This window comes from Rhineura floridana, chromosome 2 (genome assembly GCF_030035675.1).
Source record: "Rhineura floridana isolate rRhiFlo1 chromosome 2, rRhiFlo1.hap2, whole genome shotgun sequence".
NCBI lineage: Eukaryota > Metazoa > Chordata > Lepidosauria > Squamata > Rhineuridae > Rhineura > Rhineura floridana.
In genome coordinates this window covers 209,950,180-209,968,282 of record NC_084481.1, presented here as the reverse complement: position 1 = coordinate 209,968,282, position 18,103 = coordinate 209,950,180, and the positions used below count along the sequence as shown (strand labels likewise).

General features: G+C 42.9%; 1 non-coding gene across 1 annotated transcript; it reads right to left on the bottom strand.

The window, feature by feature from the left end:
• Positions 1–14,409: 14,409 nt before the first annotated feature.
• LOC133378603 (5S ribosomal RNA) lies at positions 14,410–14,528 on the bottom strand. The gene has a single exon (XR_009761052.1). It is a non-coding gene; the product is annotated as a 5S ribosomal RNA (ribosomal RNA).
• Between the last annotated feature and the right edge of the window lie 3,575 nt (positions 14,529–18,103).

Below are 18,103 nucleotides of genomic sequence, written 5' to 3'. Positions count from 1 at the left end.
AACATAGCCCCTGATACCCTTATCCTGCATGAATTACCTCCTCCTGTCCTCTCCACCAAGTGGTGCTTCTCTTCCAGTAACAGTGCTCATCTGAGGAGCTAAATGACTTCAGGGAAAGCTACTACACTGGTGGGATGGGGAAGGGAGCTTCTTTTTCTCTAAAGCAGGGATGGGAACCTGTGGGCCAACCAGGTATTGCTTGACTTCAACTCCCAGCGGCCCCAGCTGTCAGCCTGGCTAATGATCAAGTATGATGAGAGTTGTTGTCCAGCAACATCTGGAGGGCCAAAGGGTCTGTACCCCTGCTCTAAACATTAGACTCCCCTCCCCCTGCTGTGTCCCCTGATTGTAACAGACTTGGAATTAAGACAAGCAGGACTGTTACTATCATGTTTGGTTTGATCTTCAAAATAACTCATTTGGAGGCTCTACCCTTAGTTTCCCTCTGCATAGCCTTCAGGAAGCTGCCTTGTACCGATCAGACCATCTGATCCATTTATTTTGCAATTGTTTTTTATTGATATATTAAATGATGGGACCTCAGAGTGAAGCGTGGTAATAAATTAAAATATCTTCTTCTTCTTCATCTAGCTCAGTATTGTCTACACTGACTGGCAGTGGCTCTCCAAGGTTTCAGGCAGGGAGTCTCTCTCAGCCCTATCTGGAAATGCCAGGGACTGAACCTGAGACAGTTTGCATGCAAAGCAGATGCTCTTCTACAGAACTACTCCACTCCCTTCCATTAAAAAAAGTTTCCCTTGTATTATTATCAACACAGACAATGATGTCTGCCTTTTGTTCTGGGCACTCTCGTCATTGTTTGTTAGCAAGATTCCCTAAATTGTCCCTATACATCGTGCCTCCCATATCACCTTAGGAGATAGAACATACCACAATGGGAAATTTTATCTTTAAGGACTTTCCGGCAGCACCTTTGGGTGGGGGTGAGAGACAATTATCACCTCATTCCCTGTTCCACCCACACTCAGCATGTGCTTGTCTGGCTTGTGTTAGTATACAGAACAGCATGCAACACTGATAAACACCAGCTGCCATGAGATCTGCGAGGGATCATTTGCTTAGGTGCATTCCTCGGTGTCTGTGTTTACAGCTGGTGCATTTTTTAAAAGGTCACCCTGTGTTTGGGAAGATTCCACTGAGGCCCCTGTAGTAATTCTCAAGAACGCTCAAGAATCCACACGCCGATAGCGTGTGTGGAATTGCAAGAGAAAAGAGACTCAAAGGAGACGCTTGTGGGACAACAGTGACTGGCATCCAGCTAAACTAGCAAGCCAGGATCCCACTGGATACACACAGGACCATAGTGAACAGGGATCCTAGTAACTGTGGCAGCAGTTATAATCACAGTCTGTGAAGGAAACAGGAAGGATGAAGGGGAGAGAGAGAGAGAGAGAGAGAGAGAGAGAGAGAGAATGGGAACTCAGCAGTAAAAAGAAAGGGATGCAAGATGGAATGCAAAAAGTTTTCAGAAAAGCAGTGGTGGCTGGTAGCCCCATGGCAGTGGGGCAGTGGATACCACTCTGGGTTTTAGTCTGAACTTTCAAGGAGCTATCCAAAATGCTGAAACGCCTGCTTAAGCACCCTGGACAGCTCCCTGAAAGTTCAGACTGAAACCCGGAGTGGATTCCACTGCCCCACTGACATGGAGCCACCAGCCACCATTGTGTACTTGTGTACACAGGAGTTGAGCTGCACAAATCAACAAGTGTATGCTCTTTCATGCCAACACATGTAGGGACAGCTTGTATCTGTGTTCAAGAGTGCCATGGGAACAAGTCTAAGGTCCACTGATTTTTGATGTGAACCCATTGGGAGCTTGAGAAAGCCAGGTTTGGAGGAGCGAGGATTCGGAGGCACTGTGTGTGTGTGTGGTAGGACACCCAGATGCTAGTCTAGGACAGTATATATTGGAAGGCAGGGCAAGGTTTTGAGCGACAAACTAGTCTTGATCTATTATTTATTTATTATTACTTTTATAGTATATCCCACCTTTCCTCCAAGGAACTCAAGCTGATGTGCACATTTCTTCCTGTCCCTATATTCTCACAACAACCCTTTGTGGTAGGTTAGGAAAGACTAGTCCAAGGTTACCCAGTGAGCTTCATGATTGGCTGCGGATTTGAACTCTGCTCCTCCAGCTCCAACACTCTAACCACTACATCTATTTAATCGAATAAATAGATTATTAGATTTTTAAAAATGTTAGTAGGGTGGAGTGAGGTGAATTTGGATTGGGATCAAGGTGCTGGGGCAGGGGGAATTAACTCTTTTTACTTTTTCTCCAAGGAAAATCACCCCCCTAAATTTGCTACATCCCTCCCTAGGCAAAGGATATGGAATCCAATTTAGGGCTGAACCAACAGTTAGTATTTGCAAGCTACTAGTGAAATTTGCTGGTAGGGGGCAAGGGGGTGGCTTGATTTTTTAAAAAAATACACACTTAGACATAAGGCATAATCATATTTGGTATTTTGTTTACTTGTATTAAAATCAAGAGGTCTTTTCAGTGGCATAAAATATAAGACATTTATATATGTGCGTATAAATGACAGATGTGCATGAAATCGCAAAGGAGAAGTTTTAAAAAATGAATTTTGGGCATACTGTATCAATTCATCCATTTATACCTTTACTGCAAAAAATATGCACCTCTGTTAGTTAAAACAAAAGAAGAAACCTATAGCTGGAGCTGTGGAGACCTGGCTGACATAATTTGCTGATGTGACTTCTAACGTAAAAAAAGAAAAAACTAAGCAGAACTTCAGCAATGAAGATGGAATTTAAGGGCATCTATGCACAGCTAAAACCAACCCTAGATCCATCTGACATGTCACTTCCAAGTAATGGTTGGGATAGGGGATGAATTTGATTTAGTTTGCATATAAAGGTGAACGTACCTAATTCACACTTTTTAAAACACTTATGCAAAGTGAAACACAGCCATTCATCTAAATTCACACTTCTCCAAATTTTGCATACAAACATGTACATATTAGGAGAAATCCACGCAAAAATGCTAATGAATTTTCACAGGACTTGTTTGTTTAAAAATGTGGAAATGCAGAGAACTGAACTTAATGTTGGAAAAATGAGAAACTGAGAGAAATGGAAGTTGTTGGATTTACCCATCCCTAGCTATCATAAGGGAACATAACATAACATAAGAAGAGCCTGTTGGATCAGGCCAGTGGCCCATCTAGTCCAGCAACCTGTTCACATAGTGGCCAAACAGATGCCCATGGGAAGCCTGCCTACAGGACCTGAGCGCAAGCGCACTCCTCACTCCTGTGGTTTCCAGCAACTGGTATTCAGAAGCATGCTACCTCTGACTATGGAGACAGAACATAGCCATCATGGCTAGTAGCCATTAATTGATTGATTGGTTGGTTGGTTGATTGATTGATCTATTTATTTATTAGATTTATATCCTTCCCTTCCTCCAAGTAGGAGTTCAGGATTATATTATTATTATTATTATTATTATTATTATTATTTATTTTTTTTCTGTTCTTCACCAATACAATATTAAAAAGAATTAAAAGAAATTTCAATCACAAGAATAGGGTGGATTCTGAAAATATATATCTCAGGAGCCGATGGCTAGTGTAAAGAGGTGCGTCTTTAGGATTTGTCAAAAACTGTATAGCAAAGGTGCCAGGGAATCTCACAATTTAGGGGCTGCAACAGAGAAAGCTCTCTCCCGGGCCACCATCCCCTGAACTTCTGAGCATGCCAGAACTACCAAGAAAGCCCCCTCTGGTGATCTTAACACCCAAGAGGGTCTGTAGGGAAGGAGATAGTCTCTAAGATATTTGTGGCCTGAATTGTATAGGGCTTTAAACACTAACATGAGCACATTGAATTGGAAATGAACTGGCAACCAATGCAACTGTTTTAGAGCAGGCGTTCATAGAATCGTAGAGTTGGAAGGGGCCTATAAGGCCATCGACTCCAACCCCCTGCTCAATGCAGGATCCAAATTAAAGCATACTTATATGGTTATATGAGTTCTAAAAGGAACCCCACCTAATAATTTGGCTGCTGCATTTTGGACCAGTTGAAATTTCCAAGTCATCTTCAAGGGCAGCCACACAGAGCGCATTTCAATAATCCAATCTGGAAGTTACCAGAACATGGAGTATTGTTGCCAAGTCATCTCTGTCCAAAAGAGGCTGTAGCTGGAAATATGCACATTGCACTCCTAGCCACTGAGGTCACTTGAGTCTCCAGTGACAGTGCTGGATTGAGGAGTGCCCCCAAGCTACAACCCTGCTCCTTCCAGGGAAGTGCAACCCCATCCAGAACAGGCCCTCTTTCCATCTCCTGGACTCGAGAACTTGGAACACTTAAGACTTCTGTCTTTTCAGGATTCAGATTCAGTTTGTTGGCCCACATCCAGTCCATCACTGCCTCCAGACACCTGTCTAGCACCTCAACTTTCTCTTCTGATTCGGATGGCACAGAGAAGTAGAGCTGAGTGTCATCAGCATATTCGTGACACTTATTTTCGAAACTCTTGCTGTCCACTCCCAGTGGCTTCATATAGATGTTAAATAGTGGGGGGGGACAAGATGGAACCTTGCAGGGCACCACAGGAAAGCTCCCATAGTGTCAAACAAAAGTCTCCCATAACTACTTTCTGGAAACATTCCTTTGGAGGGTCTCATCCTCCATTAATTTGTCTAATCCTTTTTCAAAGCCATCCAAGTTGGTGGCCATCACTGTCTCCTGTCGGAGTGAATTCCATAGCTTAACTATACACTGTGTGAAGAAGTACTTTCTTTTGTCTGTCCTGAACCTTCCAACATTCAGCTTCATTGGATGTCCATGACTTCTAGTCTTCTAGAGAGGGGGACAAATACTTTTCTCTATCCACTTTCTCCATGCCATACATAATTTTATACACTCCTATCATGTCACACTAGGTCAACATCTTCCTCAAGCTATCCACTACGACTCCAAGGTCTCATTCCTGGTCAGTCACCACCACTTCAGACCCCATGAGTATGTATGTGAAATTAATATTGTTTTGCTCCAATATGTATAACGTGACACTTGTTTACACTGAACTGAATCTGCCATTTTGCCGTCCATTCACTCAGTTTGGAGAGATCCTTTTGGAGCTCTTCATCATCCCTTTTTTGTTTTAACAACCCTGAACAATTAAGTTATCATCAGCAAACCTAGCGACCTCACTGCTCACCCCTAACTCTAGATCATTTATGAACAAAAAGCAACTTTTTAACTTGAAATGTATACCTTGAGAGAAAATAGGTTTAAAAATAAATATTTAAAAGTGTGTTTCCAGGCATATTTATTGAATAGTTTTAGCAGCAACAACAAAATACATCACAGATTAATGTGGAAGCAGAATGTAAGAGCAACATAGACTGGAAATATGCTGATTTGTCCATACCTTTTGGGCTCATCTACACAGTGGTTTACTGTGTGTTTAGTGCTATTCACATGTCCTTTTAATTCGCATGGTTCACACAATGAAGCTATCACACAGTTTTCCTCCTGTAAATCCGTACTAACCCTAACCCTCTGATAATACGAAAAGGGAAGGAAAAAAGTCTTCATTCTGTTTCTCTATGTTTGCAGATGCTTTGCTCCAATGCTTTTAGGTGTGTGTGTCAATCATTCCTCTCTCAATGCCACTCCCTCCTTCTCCCTTTGTTCATTTCATTTCCAGTAGGCTGAAAAGCAACTTCCGGCTGCTCTTCCCCATTCTGCTAGCATTTTATGTTGCTGCAAATGTTTCCTTTATTCCCCCCCCCAACTTGTGCACAAAAGCATAACACTGCTCAAACAAAGATTTATATTTCAGCTGTATCCTACCAGAAAAAACACGGACATTTGCACTTCCACTTTTTTTTAAAGGACCCCCCTGCAGCATGCTTGGTTGCCAAGTAACCAGAGGGAGTGGAAATGTTAAATTAGAAGGCATGGTCATTAGGAAACTGTGTGATTGATCCTTTCCCTCAGTGTGAATAGAAAACACTGTGTTTGCAGCTGGCACTGAGCCCTTACTGTGGATGGTGCAAATAGAAAACAGAGGTTAAAAAGTGTCTTTAGTACGAAGTAATGCTCCCATGTGAATAAGCCCATAGGTTTCTGTTTTGTATGTAAAATAAGTGTCTGTATCTTTAAGAGGAGATTGCAATAGCCCACTTCCTCTTTCTGGCTGCATTTCTCTCTGCTTTTCCTCCCACCACATGTGGTGCTTCAGAGATTGTGGACTACAACTCTCATCATCCCTGACTACTGGCTATACTGACTGAGATGATGGGAGTTGGAGTCCAACAATATCTAGACAGCAATACGTGCTCTACCACTACCATGGGCAGCTTGTTCTGCAAGAGTCAGCAGTCTGTGTATTGATTTACCAGTACTGATTTCTGTCACAGTCATAACCAAAGGTATTCCCAATCTAGTCCCATTGCTTTCAGTGGGACCTGTGACATCCTTCCCTGGTTCTCCCTGTCAGGTTCCACCTGCTTGTGGCTACTGCCTTTCACTAGGCACCACCAGGGACACCACCAGTCAGGACCATCCTTTATATGGTTTCTCACTCCGCTCTAGCACAGATCTCACTAGATCCCACTGCTAGGCAGCACCACCAGTCACTTCCTGTAACCAATACTCCCAGAGACTTTTCCTCAGTCTCTCTTTAGCTTGTTACTTTGTGTCTGGGTGCCCTTGCTGTCCACAACCCCCTTGTATCTTTGTCTATAAAGCCTACAATCCTGGGTTGCTTTGGATACTTGACTTGTTACAATATCTCCCTTCACCGCTGCCACCATAGATACAGTTCTGTTCAGCCTTGGTAATTACCTTGCCCTCCCTTCTGGTCTGTATATTCCCCCAGCCAAGGATCAGGCCTTTGGTAAACCAAATAAGTATTTATTTACTAACAACAGGAAATAACAAGATAACTTTAGGAATATTTCACAAGTGTATGGTTTCATATATGGTCACTCTATATCCGATCCAGTGGCATTTCAGGGTCCGAAACGTCGCAGGTGGTCTCCAACATTAGTTGAAGAGGTCAAAACAATTTTGACATCCCCTTCTATGATGGATTTACGTCTAAAAGCCTCCTCACCGTCAAATGATACTGCGGTGATTTTTGAACAAATCCTCTACCACCTGTATTCGGCAGTCACCACAACAAATGCTTACCAAGCAAATGCACGCCCCGGCAGTAAACTGTGGTTTGATAAGTATTGCTTAGCCCAAAAGAAACAACATTCTTACCAAATACGTTTTACTAGATGTCACTATTCGGAAACGGCCAAAGCTAAACTCTTAAAACTTAAAAAAAATCTATAATAATTTATTGAAACACAAAAGAGCATCTTATACCACCAGACTCTGGCAACGCCTTGGCCTGGCAGCCCTGCAAGGCAACCAAAGAGAATTCTGGAGCTTAGTTCAGGGTTCTTCATCTGACAAATCATACATTACAATCCCTCCGATTCTTCCAGAAACGTGGTCTTGTCATTTTCAAAACGTTTTTGGAGATTTATCCCCTTATTGCCACGTCCGTCCCTCTACCCCTACAGATAGCCCAAAATGGCTCCCAGTAACCGAAGCTGAAATTGATAGTTTAATCTCTTCACTCCGCCCGGGGAAAGCCCCAGGCCAAGATATGATTCCACCAGACTTATATCAAGCTTTCCCTTCTTGGTGGTGTCCTATCCTGGCAACTCTCTTTACAAAAATAAATGATACAGGATGTATTCCCCCGGGTTGGAAAACGAGTGTAATAATCCCTATTTTTAAAAAAGGCGATCCTGCTAATCCTACTAACTATCGCCCTATCAGCCTTTTAGATGTAGCGGCGAAACTATATGGACGTTACCTCCTGAATAAACTTCTCGATTGGGACAGGGAACACATTGTCATATCAGATGTCCAGGGTTTAGAGAAGGGGCTTCCACAATCAATCAATTATATATCCTCCACCATCTCATTATGAAAGTAAAAAGGAGATCTTCAAATTCCCTCTATTTAGCGTTTATCGATTTTGCGGCTGCGTTCGACTCAATTGATCGCCTCCAGCTTTGGAGGAAATTAAATAAGGCTGGCATCGATAAAAGACTCCTGTGGCTCTGTGATGCCCTTCCCTGGCTCTCCCTGTCAGGTTCCTATCTGCTCGTGGCTACTGCCTTTCACTAGGCACCACCAGGGACTCCACCAGTCCGGACTGTCCTTTTTTATGGTTTCTCTCTCCGCTCTAGCACAGATCTCAATAGATCCCCCTGCTAGGCAGCACCACCAGTCATGTTCTACAACCAATGTTCCCAGAGACCTTGCCTGAGTCTCTCTATCCGGTTACATTCATGACTGCGTGCCTATGCTGTTCCCAACCCCCTTGTATCAATGCAGATAACTCATAACTCGGGGTTGCTCTGAATACTTATAATGCTATCTTCTCCTCTTCACTGCTGCCACCATTTGTTACTGTTTCCCTTCAGCCTTGGTTATTACCTTACCCTCCCTTCTGGTCTCTGAAACCCCAGCCAAGGATCAGGCCTTCGGTAAACCAAAATAGTATTTATTAAATAACATTAATAACAAGATAACTTTGATAATGATCTACAAGCTTATGGTTTCATCTATTACTGTGATATTTGACTTATTACTAATCCGAACTCCACCTCCCTCTTTCTCCACACTCTCCTGACATACACCAACTCACACTCCCAACTCCACCAAAACAACCCACGCACGTTCACCTCTCAAACAACCCACCAACGTCCACCCAGATTCCACTGTCATCCTTCCATTTATACTCTCAGCCATCCAAACACTCAGCCAATCATCCAGCATTCTACTGCTCATTTACTCCCCCCTTCTCTTTCATTCCACTTACCATGTATCTTCTATACAAACAGCACTTACCATATATACATTAATACAGGAACATCACAGCTCCTCCAAATTTTACATCATGATACTAATTTAAGAATTAGACTTGGTTTCAACGGGGTTCTATCCCAAAAAATACAAATGAGGAAAGGAGTCAAACAGGGCTGTATATTGGCCCCTTTCTTATTTAATTTTTTCATCAATTATATTGTTTTAGCCATGGCCTCCCCCACATTTTTCCCTCCTGCGATTAAACAAAGGAAGATTCCTGTTTTACTTTATGCCGATGATTCACTCCTCCTCTCCCAGACTAGAATCGGATTCAAACGAATGCTTTTACACCTCCAAAATTATTGCGATTCACAATCTCTACAAATCAATTATACAAAATCAAAAATAATGGTCTGTGGAAAATATAGTAAAACTAAATCCACCTGGCTTTTAAATGGCCATACCTTGGAGCAGGTTCATACCTTCAAATATCTGGGAATATATATTAATAATAAATTGTCTTGGTCACATCATTTGGCCCACATTAAACTCCAAGCACTCAGGGCCCTCGGTCTACTGAAGAAATTATTTTATACCAAAGGTGGCCAATTGCTAAGACCCATGGCCAAACTTTATACTTCAAAAATCCTTCCATCAATTTTGTACGGAAGTGAGATTTGGGGCCCTTCTTTGCGCCGAGCCCTAGAGCCACTCCAGAACACCTTTTACAAGCATATCTTAGGTCTTCCTAAAGGCACCCCGGCAGCGTTTTTGAGAATAGAACTCACTTCCCCCTCCATAATGGCTAGGATTGATCTAGCGTTTTTACGTTATTGGAAAAAACTCTCTGCTATTGACCCTCCCTCTCTAACTAAATTATGTTGGGAAGACCAGCTGGTAAATGGGGGATGGGCAAAAAAATTTTTGCCCTAGGCGTCCAGTACCTCCTTACCCCCCCCCCACGCTTAGTAATCTAAGCCCCAACACCTTGCGTAACCAGATCTTTGATTCTGATCTACAACAAGATAGGGCAGCAATTGCAAATTCTCACTTCTCAAGATGGTTCTTGTATATCACACCCAATTATGTGTGGCCCAATTATCTAGATATTTTGACAAGGGCTCCACTTAGGAAAGCCTTTACTGAGCTTCGCTTTCAGGTAATGCCCTCATCTTATTTACATGACAGATATCTTGGTATCCCATATGGCTTAAGACTATGTATAGCTGGCTGTAAGGTACCTGATGATCTTTTACATTATTTGTTAGACTGTCCAATGTTTTCTTTACCAAGAGCAAAATTCTTCCTTCCAATACTTAACACGAAAAACAATTTGAATAGGTTTCAAAAAGTAACTTTTTTATTATCTTCTGTTCAACCATATATAGTAACTTCCACTGCAAATTTCGCCTTGGCTGCAAAGCAACTTAGAGCCACCTATATCAGGAATAGTGGTGAAAATTGATGTTTAAATTTTATTTTATCCAAGCATTGCATTTCTTCTTTTAATGTATATATGTTGATACTTCTTTTGTAATAGCCTATGGCTATATACAGATTATTAATAAACTGGAAACTGGATATATGGTCACTCTTTATGTTTCTGTTCATATATATCCTCTTTAAATATCAGCCAAATACAATCCAAACTCCCCTCAGAACTCTGCCAACCAACCCTCACCAAACAACCTCACTCCAACCAACTCAACAACTTCTCCCCCACTCATCACTCACAAACCTCCATTTACACCTTCAGCCAGCCAGCCACTCAGCCAATCATCATCCAGCATACTTCAGCTTCTCACCCATGTACTCCCCCTTTCTCTCTCAGTCAATTACCATACATCACCTAATAGACCCGCGCTTACCATATTTACAGATGCTTAACCTACAGGAACATCACAGGACCTATTGCCATGTATGCATGCCTGGAAACGAATACTCATTTCCCAACGCTAACTTGCAATCACTTAATCTAAGTTGTACTTTTCTGATGATTTCGCTCTTGAGGGAGAGTGAGAAGAAGGCAGGAGATAACGACTGCTTACATTCCTGCAAACTTCCCATAAGACCAGTTGTGTGAAGGGCATGGAATTGAGCAGGCCCGGGAAAGGAAGATGTTGATTTGCAAGATTCTAGGAGAGACAAAAGAGGAGCGCTGAGCTAAACAGAAACTCATCTTGCTGATTGTGACAGGATGGGAAACACGTTTTGCAAACTCTAGAGGTATATTGCAAATTAATCCCATGAAACCATTCTTACTCTTCTTTTTTGGGAAAAACGGAGGGGAAGAAACCCTACACACGTTTATCCTTCCTCTGTGTACTCAGAAAAAAGTCAGCACATTATGCATAGGCCCTCGACTAATGTGCTTCATTGTGTCCCAAAGCATCAGGGATGCTCCCTGTTTTGGGGTATATTCCCAGAAAACTATTTATAATAGGTATTGGAAATCTGTGGCTCTCCAGATTAGGGGATAGAGGGATCTGTCAATTTTGGTTTGCTCAGTTTTCATTTTTCTAATCTGAAATTCAGTTTTTCACAGTTCTGCAGCAATCTGCGTGTGTTTTTTTATCTTTTTTTTTACGAAACTTCTTCAGCATTTTATTGCAAATTTCTCCTGATAAACACATTCTGGTATGCAGTTTTGATGTGCACATTTTTGCAAGCTATTTCTCATAATATAATGCATTTTTGTATGTTATTTTCACTGATATGTTCATTTTTATGCACACTTTCCTGTAATATATGCATTTTTGTAAACATTGTTTGGTTGCAGAACTACATCACAAAATTTGGGTAAGTGGAAATTCCAAAAGATGGCTATGTCTTGATTCTTGGAAAGTGTGGGTTTGATAGATTTGGCTTGAAATGCAAACTAAATCAAATTTCTCTGCCATTCCTACTCCAGATGTTGTTGAGTTCATCATCCCCAGGCAGCATGGCCAATGGTCAGGGATGATGGGAGTTGGAATCCAACAGCATCTGGAGGGCCACAGGTTCTTTCAATGTCCTTTCTTTCTCAGCCAAATTGTGGCTAAGTGGGAGGCAGGTTTGTGGGCTGGTGGTGATAGCAGGGCCAAGTGAACAACCAGCACTGGCCAATGGGGGATTGGTGCCAGCCAGGTATTTAAAAACAAAAACCTGCCTTCTCCTTGCACTTTATATGCAGCTTGGCACCCTCCCTCCCTTGGTGTAGTGCAGAGCTTGGAAAAGTTACTTTTTTGAACTACAACTCCCATCAGCCCCAGCCAGCATGGCCAATGGATTGGGCTGATGGGAATGGTAATACCTTAGCTGATATCAACTGGGCCAAGTAAGAATTTTTCCTCACCTGCATTGGTCTTAGTGAGGAAGGGGGTTCACCAATTTTGATCCGGGGAGACAAGCTAGTTGAGCCTTTCCCAGCCTGGTGCCCTCCTATTGAACTACAACTCATGGGGGAGAGTGCTGTTATGCTCAGGTCCCACTTGCAGGCTTCCCATGGGCATCTGATTGGCAACTGTGAGAACAGCATGCTGGACTAGATGGGCCACTGGCCTGATCTAGCAGGTTCTTCTTATGTTCTTAACTCCCATCAGCCACATCAAGCATGGCCAATGGTCTGAGATGTTGGGAGTCAGTGGTGGCTTGTGCCCATTGGGACTGTTGAGGCAGAAGGCAGGGAGAACAGCAACAAGTGGAGCCAGAGCCAGTGAGAGGCAGAGCCAGCCCCTGACTGGTTGTAAGACAGCAGGAAAGTGGGAGCTAGCTGAGGGCAGACTGAGCTTGGTGGAGCAGTGCCCCATTCTCCCAAATGGACCAGCCTCCAGTGATGGGACTTGCAGTCCAAACCATCTGAAAAGCATCAGGTTGTGGACAGGTGAGCTAGGCTCCAAGGAGAACAATCTGGTCGGAACCAGTGGAAACAGCTAAGGCAGAAAATGGAATAGCAAAGATGGACGAGCACCTTGCAGGATGAGGTTAATGAGGGGCATTCCTCAGACCATTCTCCTGGGAGACACAGGAACAGGAGAGGGGTCAGGAACACATATTAGGAATGCCTGAGTTGAGGCATGGTAGACTCTGCTGACTTGGGTTTGTGCATGACTTGGGCACGGCCTCCCTCAACACCCTGCAAGTTGTCTGGCAAGGGTGATGTGGAGGGAGTGAACCAGCTGTTTCCATGTCAGAGCAGAGATTGGAAAAGTTACTTTTTTGAACTACAACCCCCTCAGCCCAATACAGTGGCCATGCTGGATGGGGCTGATGGGTGTTGTAGTTTAAGAAAGTAACTTTTCCAAGCTCTGTGTCAGAGCCTGGGTTCAGTTTGCCCCATAATTATAACCCCTTAGTGCAGAGATGGGGAAACGTTTTTCAGATTGATGGGCACACTCCCTTGTGGACAACCTCATGGGGGCTGCATGCCAGTGGTGGGCGGGGCTAGAGGCAAAAGTCGGCAGGGTCAGAGGGAAAAATGGGTGGAGGACCAAATGCAACCCTTACCTTTGTACAGTAAGGTTCATTTTTATTTGTTTGAATCCCCTGAATTCCTGATTTTACTTGCTTCTATATACTTCTGTACTATTGCCCTACCTAATTCTGCATTGAGTCATTTGTCTTGATTCCTTCCTTTCATTTGGTTCAGTAAACTGCTCTGTGCTCTCCTCCAGCGATGACATCTGAAAGTCCCCAAAGGTGCCCTTTCCCTACTGAAAATGAAACTGCCAGGTTTTTAGTTCATTAATCAAGAGCTGACTGAAAGATAGGGAGGTTGGAAGCTCAAGTTACTGCTACATCTGTAACCCAATTACTCTCCTACCCAAGACAGTTTTGAACTGGCCTGTGTGATTATATTCCTTTTTATAACTAGGCAAGCTTCCCATTTGAGGAGAATGCCTTCCTACATCCAGATCCACACAAACTCAACCTTGGATTCCCTGTCTGTAAACTGATTGCCAGAGTGAAAAGCAATAGCAGCAAAAGGGGTTTGCTTCAAATAGATAGCTAATATAGATATATTCATCATATTTACACAGCACTGACAGCTGTTGTTACCAATAATTCAGAAAGCAGTTTAGGAGACGTATCACTCATCACCTGGCAAATGAAAAGCAAAGCAGATCAAGGTTTTAGAAAATCTGTGGATGGCAAAGGAGACATTCTGGGATTTGGCATGGTTACACATATCAAGGTTCAAAACACATCCTTCAGAAGGCCTGGTTTGCCTTTTCCACTGATCTCCATGTTTGGGGGTATCCTCATCTCACCCCCTCCCATGAATGGAAAAAGATTCAGACCAGCTGTAGATTTAACACTCAAAGAAAATTCCGTCTCATAGCTGGTGGCTATGAATGTGAGCTGTGAGCCAGAATGTCCTCAGCTAAAATCTTACTTGAGCCATGAACTCGCAAGGTGTTGTTGTTATATGCCTTTAAGTCAATTACGACTTATGGCGACCCTATTAATCTTTTTTGGATATGTTCATGGGGTTTTCATGGTAAGAGGTATTCAGAGGTGGTTTACCATTGCCTTCTTCTAAGCCTACGGCACCCAGTATTCCCAGGTGGTCACCCATCCAAGTACTGACCAGGCCTGACTCTGCTTAGCTTCTGAGATCAGAAGAGATCAGGCATGTTCAGGGTAGTATGGCCGTAGGCTAGGTGGTATTGTACAAACCACTGTTCTCTCAGCTCCAGCCCCCTAGCTGCAAAAAAGATAACAGCAGTACATGTGGGGTGGGTCAGAGCAGCAGGGGTATTTTCCTGGCAGTGGTGCCACAGTTGTCAGAACAGGAATGGAGCTGATAATTGTCTTATCAAAAAACTGACCTAAAGGTATCAGTAACACCAACCTGACCTAGGAACCAGGAGCCAATTGAGTTCTGGGTTCTCAGTGAGGCTGTAGATAACTTAATAACGGTCAATCTCATCTTATAACCCACCATTACTGATATCTCAAAGGAACAAACAGCAATATTAAAAAAATCATAGCATGGGGGGTATTACATTTTTCATTTCACATTTGTCAATACTCCATTACTAAGATGGTAGATTACATTTCATTCTACCCTTCTTCAATATATCTAGATCTGATTTATAAGAAATGAACAAGCTTCTATCTCATTCTCTATCCTTTGATAGTTTGATACCTGAAGCTGCTTGGTTCATTGCCTTTGATGCCATAAACTTATTCCAAACCACTGGAATACGTGTCATACACCATCTGCCTGGGTGGGACCTGAAGGGAACCGTTTGATACCTTGAATCTGACAAAACAGTTTTGCAGCTGTTTGACCAGAAGCAGCCTCAGAAATGGCAAGGTTGTGCTGTTGACATTAGAGAGACTAATGCTCTCTGCTCCAGTTGTATGTTTGCAAATAGTTGCTACACAAACATCAGGACTCTTGTATTGTTAGTTGTCACAAAGCCTTCAGCACTCACAAAATGACTCTAAAATAACTGCCCTGAAACTTCCTACCATTAAAGAAAGCAGAGAGCAGAAAATATCTTCTTAGTTTCAGTTGTCCCTTCTTGGGTAGCGATGATATTACCATTGTTAATCCAGTTTAACCAGTGGAGACTGGTGGCTCTGATGTCAGCGGGGCCAGCAAATGTGCTGAAAGCACCTTGGCCGGCTCCTTGAAAGTTCAGACTAAAACCCAGAGTAGATTCACTGCCTGACTGACAGTCTGAGTCTTAACACCCCCACTGCTATTTCCTGCTACTTTCCCCTTAACTCAGATGGTTAACATTTGGCAGGAATTCAATTTTTTGCACCTTAAGCTTGCCTTGGGCTAATTTGGGATTTGGAAGCTTCAAAGTTTCAGCAAATAGAAATCTATGAGAAGACAATTCTAATGGGAAGTAACCCGATTCACTGCAGAAGTAATTCAGGTGGGAGGATCTGAATACCAGCCTTACCTTGCTCATTATTATGCATGCATTTATTCATTTACAAGCCGTATTTATATGCTGTGCCAGATAAAAGCTCTCTGTGTGATTTACGCTGACAACACTAAAATGCTGGCCACTCCCAGACTGTTGGTATTTTGAGGGAGGAATTCAAGTGCAGACTAGAATTTAGGTTTACACAATTAAGGTGAATAAAGTACTCTAGTTTGTATTCAACTGCTCAGAGTAAACCCACTGAAATTAATGAATTTAAATTAGTCATGTCCATTAACTTCCATGGGTCTACTCTGAGTAGGGGTAGTGTTGAATACCACCTTCTGTTGCTCTGACACAATACATCCTTAAAGAAAAGACTTCTTGCAATTAGGAAAGTGACAGGGAAATGCATGGAAATGATTAACGGGAAGACAAGCAAATTAGAATGAATGCAGGATGAATGCAGGATGAATGTTAGTTGTTGTATAATCTCCCTGCAAACAAATCAGAATGAATGCTCAGTAAAGACTGAATATAATTTAACCTCTGCATAACTTTGTGCAAGTAAATCAGGATAAATGCTCAATAAACAGGTTATCTAGAGGAGTCCACAGCTGTAAAACAACCATCTCAAATTCTCAAGCACCAGCAGCAATAACAAATGCGAAAGGTGTTTTTTTTAAAAAGTTTTTAAAAGCTTGGGGAACTTCACCTGACACCAAAAAGACCACAAAGAAGGTGCCAGGTTAGCTGTTCTGGGCAAAGTATTTTGAAGGTGGGGTGCCACTAATGAAAAGGCTTCTCTGCAGCATCCACCTGCCATGTCTCACTTGGTTGCGGCACCCAGGGAAGGTGATCTGAAGATCTGAGTAGGTACATGTAGGAAGATGGTACATGTAGTCCTTCCTAAAAATGAAGCTAAATCTGGCATTCTCCTCACTATATTTGCAATGTTTTCCAGTTGTCATGGCCAATTATTGATGTCTAAAACTACAGTTACTGAGGCTCCCGTTTGTCTGGTAACTAAACCCTTTCACCCAGTACTGTACTGGCAAATTCAGATATGCAGGGTCCTTTCATAAATCAGAACCTTGTCCCCTCACAGTCTAAAAGTATACCACCTTTTAAGTTATAGTTTAAGTTAAGTTATAGAATAATCTAGCCAGGTTTGAATACTACTTTCTGCTTCTTCGTCATAGTCACCATTTGACTGTCCTTTCTCACTGTCAGAGGTATTGCTTGAATTACTGAATTCAGTGTTTACATGTTTATCTCCTGCTGCTACCAAACTGCTTGATGATGTAGATGGGATGCTATCATTACTGTCTCTTCTTCTGCAATTATAGAATGCTCACTCTCCACAATTTGACTTTCTGAAGTAGGAACTCCTTTCATTCTGATTGGCTCCAATCAGCAGGAAACAACAAGGAAGCAAGTAAGAAGAATCTTTACAGTGGCTAATGTAGTCCCCTATCAGGCTGATTGGCTCATCGGATGCTGACATAGAGGCCCTGCTGAGACCTGGCTCCCAAAAAAGTAAGGGGTCTAAGACGACTATACCCCTGCTTTCACCTGCAAGCTCTTCTCAATATGAGAGTCTGGCTCTGGCTCTTCATTCATGAGCATCCCAGGAGAAAAGCCTAGTTGGATCAGACCAAAGTCCACCTAATCTAGCTTAATTTCCCAAAGGTCCCATTATTACCAATTCATATGATCTAGGTTTCAGTTCCTCAGTTTAAACACATCTTCCTGGTACAACCTAAACCCTCCTGTCTGAGTACTGCATAATATGGAAAGTCATGTCCCGATTTACATAACTGGAGATAATTAGGGCAACTTAGTATACGATCTCATGAGGACACAGGAAACTTTATTATACAAAGTCAGGCTGTTTGGCCATCTAGTTTAGATGTCATGACCCCTGTACAAAGCAGTGATCTGGATACAGTCAGAGGCTGTAGGGGTGCCTGATAGGGATCCAGGTCAGGGTCACTACTCAGAGCTGACTGTTGAATATAGGGAGACCATTGCACTAAGGATGCTGGACAGGAACTCCTAGAGGAAACTCCCAGACCACCAGGGCCTATAGGGCCAGAGCCTGGACCCTGACAGGCATCTTCCCCTGAGCCCAACAAACCATATGCCTTCCAACACACATCCCCAGTCCAGTAAAGCAGGGAGCACAGCAAGAGGGAGGCTAAGGAACAGGAGTGCCTGCCCTCAAGCCAGAGGGTTGGCCCTTTAAGGGGGTGGAGCCTGGAGGAGGTAGTTGCTTATATGGTGTCCAGCAACCTTTGACCAGCCTTGCTGTCTCCCTGCCCACTTACTCCATGAGATCTGAGATT